Source organism: Salvelinus sp. IW2-2015, unplaced genomic scaffold (genome assembly GCF_002910315.2).
Source record: "Salvelinus sp. IW2-2015 unplaced genomic scaffold, ASM291031v2 Un_scaffold1772, whole genome shotgun sequence".
Lineage (NCBI taxonomy): Eukaryota > Metazoa > Chordata > Actinopteri > Salmoniformes > Salmonidae > Salvelinus > Salvelinus sp. IW2-2015.
Genome location: NW_019943149.1, coordinates 208,405 through 216,652, shown reverse-complemented (window position 1 = coordinate 216,652; position 8,248 = coordinate 208,405). Strand labels below are relative to the sequence as shown.

At 47.6% G+C, this 8,248-nt stretch overlaps 1 long non-coding RNA gene across 1 annotated transcript in view; it reads left to right on the top strand.

The window, feature by feature from the left end:
* Positions 1-519: 519 nt before the first annotated feature.
* LOC139024673 (uncharacterized) overlaps positions 520-8,248 on the top strand; it is a 23,189-nt gene continuing 15,460 nt past the window's right edge. Inside the window, exons 1-2 of the long non-coding RNA XR_011476008.1 lie at positions 520-611; positions 1,009-1,154. This is a non-coding gene — a long non-coding RNA (uncharacterized lncRNA). The remainder of the gene's footprint in view (positions 612-1,008; positions 1,155-8,248) is intronic.

The following is an 8,248-nucleotide window of genomic DNA, read 5'->3' as shown; positions in this document are numbered from 1 at the left end:
TGTTGGCTGCAATTTTTGCCTACCTGTGTGTTATAAAAATAAAGGCTTGTTGTAGAGGTGTGTAAAATAAATAAAATAAGAAAATTAGAAAAATGGTAGTGAAAGAGAAGCCAGGACGGAGTAGACGAAGGACCACAAACATATAAGACAAGTACGACACTACTAGACAACGACAGGACATGGAGTATGGAACGACATGACAGACAGTACTAGACCGACAACATATAAAGACAGTACTGACCACAACAGATATAGACAGAAAGACCAGTACTAGACCAAAACAGAACATGATACTGACACTAGGCCTCTAGCTATAGAACAAAGCACACACACACACACACTTTTTCCCAACTGACGTGTGTGTGTGTGTCGTGTGTGTGGTATGGTTTGTGTTGTGTGTGTGTGTGGTGTGTGTGTGTGTGTGTGTGTGTGTGTGTGTGTGTGTGTGTGTGTGTGGTGTGTGTGTGGTGTGTGTTGTGTGTGTGTTGTGTGTGTGTTGTGTGTTGTTGTTGTAGTACGTGTGAAACGAATCTATAGCTGCACCTCTGCTGAGATGAGTGGAGTTATGCTGTCTGACATGTTCTTCCAGGACGACCAGCCACCCTCCAGAGGTATTGTGTCTGTTGTGTGCTGTGTGTGTGAACGTGCATGCGTGTGCATGCGTGTGTGAGTTTGTCTGTGTGTGTCTGTGTGTGCTGTGTCTCTCTCTGGTGTGTGTGTGTTTGTGTGTGTGTGTGGTGTGTGTTGTGTGTGTTGTGTGTGTGTGTGTGTGTGGTGTGTGTTGTGTGTGTGTGTGTGTGTGTTGTGTGTGTGTGTGTTGTGTGTGTGTGTGTGTGTGTGTGGTGTGTATTTAATATCTCTGCAGAACTAAAAATGTAAACATATAATATATATTACTATTTTGTTAAAAGTTATTATATTGTTAAAAGTAATTTTGTTAAAAGTAGAATTGCTTGTACAATATATTTTTCCAGGTCCTGAGCTTTATATGTGTGTCTGTGTGTGCAGAGCGCCGTGCGGCTACCCTGTGTCCCCCTCTGAGGCGTGTTGGGTGTGAGGAGGGAGGAGGTCTGGAGTGTTCTAGAACCTGCCAGAATCTGGACCTACCCTGTCCAGTCTGGCCTGTATCCCGGTGTCTCTGTCCTAGCGGCACGGTACGTACATGACCCAACCCAACCTGACCCTAACCCCAACCCTGACCCTAACCCCAACCCTGACCCACCCCAACCCTGACCTAACCCCAACCCTGACCCTGACCCCTGACCCTAACTCCAACCTTGACCTTAACCCCAACCCTGACCCTGACCCTAACTCCAACCTTGACCCCCACCCTAAACTTAACCACGTCCTGACCCTAACCCTAACCCTGACCCTAACCCTAACTCTGACTCCAACCCAACCCCAACCCTGACCTTGACCCTAACCCGACCCGACCCTGATCCTGATCCTGACCCTAACCCTAAACCTTAACCTGACCCCAAGCCAAACCCTAGCTCTGACCGGCAACCTCGTCCTTGACCCTAACCTAACCCTATCCCTAACCCTAACCCAACCCTGACCCTGACCTGATCCATCCCCCCAACCCTAACCCTGACACTCTGGATTCAAGGATAAGCCGGTACAGAGTGGATCACATTTTAGTAAAGTAAAATATATTCAGAATAAATTGTCAGGTTCAGGGGCTCCAGTATGGGAGGTTTTTCAACTGAAGACCACCAACATTGTATATTGTATTGAATATCTACAAGTTGAAACACGGTATATTGGAGAAACCAGGAACTACTTGGAGGCCAGACTCAAACAACACCTATATCATATTAGGAAAGAGTCTAGCACAACGATACTATACACATCTCATCAAGTAGCTCAGCTAAGAGGGTTGGAATCTAACCAACGGTGGTCGTTAACACAGAGACAAACTAAGTACTATTCAAATCAAATCAAATCGTATTGGTCACATTCGCCGAATACAACCTTACAGTGAAATGCTTGCTTACAAAGCCCTAAACGACAATGCAGTTAAAAAAATACGGATAAGAATAAGAAATAAAAGTAACAAGTAATTAAAAAGCAGCAGTAAAATAACAATAGTGAGACTATACACGGGGGGTCCCGGTACAGAGTCAATGTGCGCGGGCAACGGTTAGTTGAGGTAATATGTACATGAAGGTAGAGTTATTAAAGTGACTATGCATAGAGGACAACAGAAAGTAGCAGCGGTGTAAAAGAGGGGGAGAGGAGGGGGTGGGGGCAATGCAAATAGTCTGGATACCTTTTTGATTAGGTGTTCAGGAGTCTTATGGCTTGGGGGTAGAAGCTGTTTAGAAGCCTCTTGGACCTAGACTTTGCGCTCCGTTACCGCTTGCCGTGCGGTAGCAGAGAGAATAGTCTATGACTAGGGTGGCTGGAGTCTTTGACCTTTTTTGGGGCCTTCCTCTGACACCGCCTGGTATAGAGGGCCTGGATGGCAGGAAGSTTTCCCCAGTGATGTACTGGGCCGTTCGCACTACCCTCTGTAGTGCCTTGCGGTCGGAGGCCGAGCGGTAACATACCAGGCAGTGATGAAACCAGTCAGGATGCTCTCGATGGTGCAGCTGTAGAGCCTTTTGAGGATCTAAAAAAAGGATCTACATAGGAGCATCTGTCGCCATCTGCTGGACAGTTTGGAGAAGACGGGTGGACTGCTAGTTCACATAGGAGCTTCTGTCTCCATCTGCTGGTCAGTTTGGAGAAGACAGGTGGACTGCTAGTTCACATAGGAGCTTCTGTCTCCATCTGCTGGACAGTTTGGAGAAGACAGGTGGACTGCTCATTTCTTCTCTGTGACCTCAACACTCATGAAAATTGCATTTAGACAGAGGTTAATAGACCAGGTCTTGGCCCTAACCTTAACCCCGGGCCTAACCTTTGCACCAGCTGTTACCTTAACCTTAAACCTGGACCTAATTCGAACCCCGCCTTCACCTTAAACCTAACCCCAACACCTAGCTACTAATCCTTGCCTTTGATCCGTGCCCTAACCCTAACCCCAGCACCTAAAGGTTACTAAGCCTTGGCTGTTTTCTCACCTCTCACATAACTTTTATAAAGATGTATCGCTAGGAGCAATAGAATTAGAGAACATGTGTCTGTGCATCGCATGTCCTCTTTGAGGTAAATTTTCCTCTAAACTAACCCTGACTCTGAGCTCAAACCTGACCAACCCTGACCCCAACCCTATCCCCAAACCTGACCTTGAACTTGACCCCAACCCTGACCTGACCCTGATCTTATTCTCAGGCGCTGGTGCCCAATAGGCATTCGGGGCTACAATCAGGCAGAAAGTCCAACAGCATACTGTAAATGTGGTTTATTTGAATGAGTGCCTTGTTTGTCACAAACTCTATATTGGAGAGACACAAAACACACTAMAATGCAGACTTAAACAACATCTATACCGCATTCAAAAGGATGATATCGCCACTGTGTTGTATGTTCACTTTAGAGCTCATAGTGGAGAACCTTAGAAATTTGGGGCTGGAGACCAATATAGGGTGGTCAAAAACTCAAGCACAGAGGGCTGAGTAACAATGGATTAGAACAGTAGAAACCATTGATCGTCTAGGTCTTAATGAGAAATACTAAGCCACCCTGTAATTTGTCTCTAGGTCAGAGTTTCCCAAACTGGGTCCTGGGGCCGCCCCTAGGCGCAAGTTCTGGTTACAGCCCTAGCACTACACAGCTGATTCAAATAATTAAAGCTTGATGATGAGGTGATTATTTGATTCAGCAGCACACATACCCTGACCCTGTTCCCCAGAGTTTGGTCTCTGTCCTGACCCTGATCCTGTTCCATAGAGTTTGTTCTGTACCCTGACCCTGGCACCCAGAGTTTGGTCTGTTACCTGACCCTGGTCCCCAGAGTTTGTTCTGTACCCTGACCCTGGCACCCAGAGTTTGGTCTGTTACATGACCCTGGTCCCCAGAGTTTGTTCTGTACCCTGACCCTGGAACCCAGAGTTTGGTCTGTTACCTGACCCTGGCACCCAGAGTTTGGTCTGTATTACCTGACCTGACACCAAGAGTTTGGTCTGTTACATGACCTGGCCCCATGTTTGGTCTGTATCCTGACCTGGCACCCAGAGTTGGTCAGTTAATGACCCTGGTCCCAGAGTTTGGTCTGTACCTGATCCTGGCACCCAGAGTTGGTTTTGTACATGACCTGGTCCCCAGAGTTTGGTCTGTACTGATCCTGGCACCGAGTTTGGTCTGTTACATGACCTGGATCAGTTTTGGTCTGTATCTGACCCTGCACCAGAGTTTGGTCGTATCCTGACCCTGCACCAGAGTTTGGTCTGTACCCTGATCCTGGTCCCCAGAGTTTGGTCTGTACCCTGATCCTGGTCCCAGAGTTTGGGCTGTACCTGACCCTGGCACCCAGAGTTTGGTCTGTACCTGACCCTGATCCTGGTCCCAGAGTTTGGTCTGTACCTGACCCTGGCACCAGAGTTTGATCTGTAACTGACCGTGCTCCAATAGTTTGGTCTGTATTCTGAGCTGTCCCAGAGTTGGTCTGTACCTGACTCTCCCAGAGTTGGGTCTGAACCTGAGCCTCGTCCCCAGAGTTTGGTCTGTAACCTGAACCTCGTCCCAGAGTTTGGTCTGTACCTGATCCTGTTCCATAGAGTTTGGTCTGTACCCTGATCCTGGTCCAGAGTTTGGTCTGTACCCTGATCTGTTCCAAAGAGTTTGGTCTGTACCGATCTGTTCCATAGAGTTTGGTTGTACCTGATCCTGGTCCCAGAGTTTGGTGTATGCCTGTTGCCAAAGAGTTTGGTCTGTACCTGATCCTGGTCCCAGATTTTGGTCTGTACCTGACCTGGTCCCAGAGTTTGGTCTGTTACCTGACCTGGCACCAGAGTTTGGTCTGTTACTGACCTGACCCTGGACCCAGAGTTTGGTCTTTACCTGACCCTGGTCCCAGAGTTTGGTCTGAACCTGAGCTCGTCCCAGAGTTGGTCTGTAACTGAACTCGCCCAGAGTTGGTCTGTACCTGAGCCTCGTCTCCAGAGTTTGGTCTGCATACTGACCCTGGTCCCCGAGTTTGGCCTGTAACCTGACCTTTAACCTGGTCCCAGAGTTTTGACTGTAACCTTTGGACCATTGTCCCAGAGTTTGGTCTGTAACCTGACTTTGTCCCAGAGTTTATTCTCTACCTGACCTTGTTCCCAGAGTTTGGTCTCTATCCTGACGACCCTGGTCCACAGAGTTGTGTCTGTAACCTGACCTTTGTCACCAGAGTTTGGTCTGTAACTGACCCTGGCACCAGAGTTTGGTCTGTATCCTGCCTGGGCCCCAGAGTTTGATCTGTAACCTGACCGTGCTCCAAATAGTTTGGTCTGTATTCTGAGCCTCGTCCCCAGAGTTGGGTCTGTAACCTGAGCCTCTTCCCAGAGTTTGGTCTGAACCCTGAGCTCCCCCGAGTTTGGTCTGTAACCTGACCTTTGTCACCAGAGTTTGGTCTGTAACCTGACCTGGCACCCAGAGTTTGGTCTGTATCCTGACCTGGGCCCAGAGTTTGATCTGTAACCTGACCGTGCTCCAAATAGTTTGGTCTGTATTCTGAGCCTCGTCCCAGAGTTGGGTCTGTAACCTGAGCCTCTTCCCAGAGTTTGGTCTGAACCCTGAGCCTCGTCCCAGAGTTTGGTCTGTAACCTGAACTCGTCCCAGAGTTTGGTCTGTACCTGACCTCGTCTCCAGAGTTTGTCTGCCTACTGACCCTGGTCCCAGAGTTTGGCTGTAACTGACCTTAACCTGGTCCCAGAGTTTTGACTGTATCTGTTTGGACCATTGTCCCCAGAGTTTGGTCTGTAACCTGACCTTTGTCACCAGAGTTATAGTCTCTACCCTGACCCTTGTTTCCCAGAGTTTGGTCTCTATCCTGACCCTGACCCTGGTCCACAGAGTTTGGTCTGTAACCTGACCTTTGTCACCAGAGTTTGGTCTGTAACTGACCTGGTCCCAGAGTTTTGGTCTGTATCCTGACCTTGGACCCTGGTCCCAGAGTTTGGTCTGTAACTGACCTTTGTCACCAGAGTTTGGTCTGTAACCTGACCTGGTCCCAGAGTTTGGTCTGTATCCTGACTTGACCCTGGGCCCCAGAGTTTGGTCTGTAACCTGATTCTGGTCCCAGAATGTTGTCGTATCCTGACCCTGGTCCCAGAGTTTTGTTTGTACCCTGACCCTGGTACCCAGAGTTTTTGGTCTGTATCCTGACCTCGTCCCAGAGTTTGGTCTGTACCTTGACCTGGACAGAGTTTGGTCTGTAACTGACCCTGGTCCCAGAATGTTGTCGGTATCCTGAACCTGGTCACAGAGTTGTTCTGTACCTGACCCTGGTACCCAGAGTTTGGTCTGTATTACTGACCTGGCCCCAGAGTTTGGTCTGTATCCTGACCCTGGTCCCAGTTTGGTCTGTACGCTGACATTGGTCGCCAGATTTTGGTCTGTTTCCTGACCTGACCCTGGTCCACAGAGTTTGGTCTGTAACTTGACTTCGTCACCAGAGTTTGGTCTATACCTGACTCTGGTCCCAGAGATTGGTCTGAACTCCCCCAACCATTGTCTAGAGTTTGGTCTTGTATCCTGACCCTGTCCCAGAGTATGACCTGCATCTGACTCGTCCCAGAGTTTGGCCTGACTGACCTGGTTGCCAGATTTCTGTCGGTATCCTCCTCGACAACAGCCAGTGAAATTGCAGGCGCCAAATTCAAACAACATAATTCCATTATATAAATTCCTCAACATACAATATTATACACCATTTTAAAAAGATAAATTCTTGTTAATCCAACCACGTGTCGATTTCAAAAAGGCTTTACGGCGAAAGCACACCAGCGATTATGTTAGGACAGCGCCTAGCAAAAGAAAAATACAGACATTTTTCAGCCAAGGAGAGGACTCACAAAAAGTCGGAAATAGAGATTAAATGAATAATAACCATGATGATTTCATCTGGTGGCACTCCCTGGACTCCATGTTACACAATACATGTTTGTTTTGTTCAATAAAGTACCGCCCACAGGGGCGGTGTTGCAATCTAACTGAAAGATAGATGCAGATTTGTATTACTATCCAAGTCTGTACCCAAACAATTCGAGTTTCTATATCTAAAAAATTTCACCCACAGAAACAATGTCTCTCACTGTTGCCGCTTGCATAGACCTCCCTTTGCCCCCAGCTGTACCCTCGATACCATATGTGAATTGATTGCCCCCCATCTATCTTCTGAGCTCGTGTACTAGGTGACCTAAACTGGGACATGTAAACACGCCATTCCTACAATCCAAGTCATGCCCTCAATCTCACACAATATATCAATGAACTACCAGGTAAAACTCCAAATCCCTAAAACACGGGCACCTCAATAGAGTCCATCCTAACTAACTCGCCTCCAAATACACCTCTGTTGTTTTCAATCAAGATCTCAGCGATCACTGCCTCATTGCTGCATCCGTAATGGGTCTGCGACCAAACGACCACCCCTCATCACTGTCAAAACGCTCCCTAAACACTTCTGTGAGAGGCCTTTTCTAATCGACCTGGCAGGGATATCCTGGAATGACATTGACCTATCGTCAATAGATGATGCCTGCTATTCTTTAAAAGTGCCTTCTCACATCTTAAATAAGCATGCCCATTCAAAAAATGTAGAACTAGGAATAGATATAGTCTTGGTTCACTCCAGACCTGTCAGCCCTTGACGCACAAAAACATCCTGTGGCGTTCTGCATTAGCATCGAATAGCCCTGTGATATGCAACTTTTCAGGGAAGTTAGGAAAAACATACACAGGGAGTTAGGAAAGCTAAGGCTAGCTTTTTCAAACATAAATTTGCATCCTGTAGTACTAACTCAAAAAAGTTCTGGGCCATGTAAAGTCCATGAGAATAAGAACACCTCCTCCCAGCTGCCAACTGCTTGAGGCTAGGAAACACTGTCACACAAAATATCCGTGATAATTGAGAATTTCAATAAGCATTTCTCTAGGCTGGCCATGCTTTCTATCATGGTTCCCTCTACAGCGGCCAACTGCCGCACGCCACAAGACAACCCCAACCCACCATTTCTCCTCACCAAATCCAGTAGCTGATGTTCTGAAGAGCTGCAAAATCTGGAACCCCTAAAATAGCCGGCTAGACATGGGCTCTCTCTTTCTAAACTTATCTGCCGGAAATTGTTGCATACCCTATACTACATTCAACGATCAC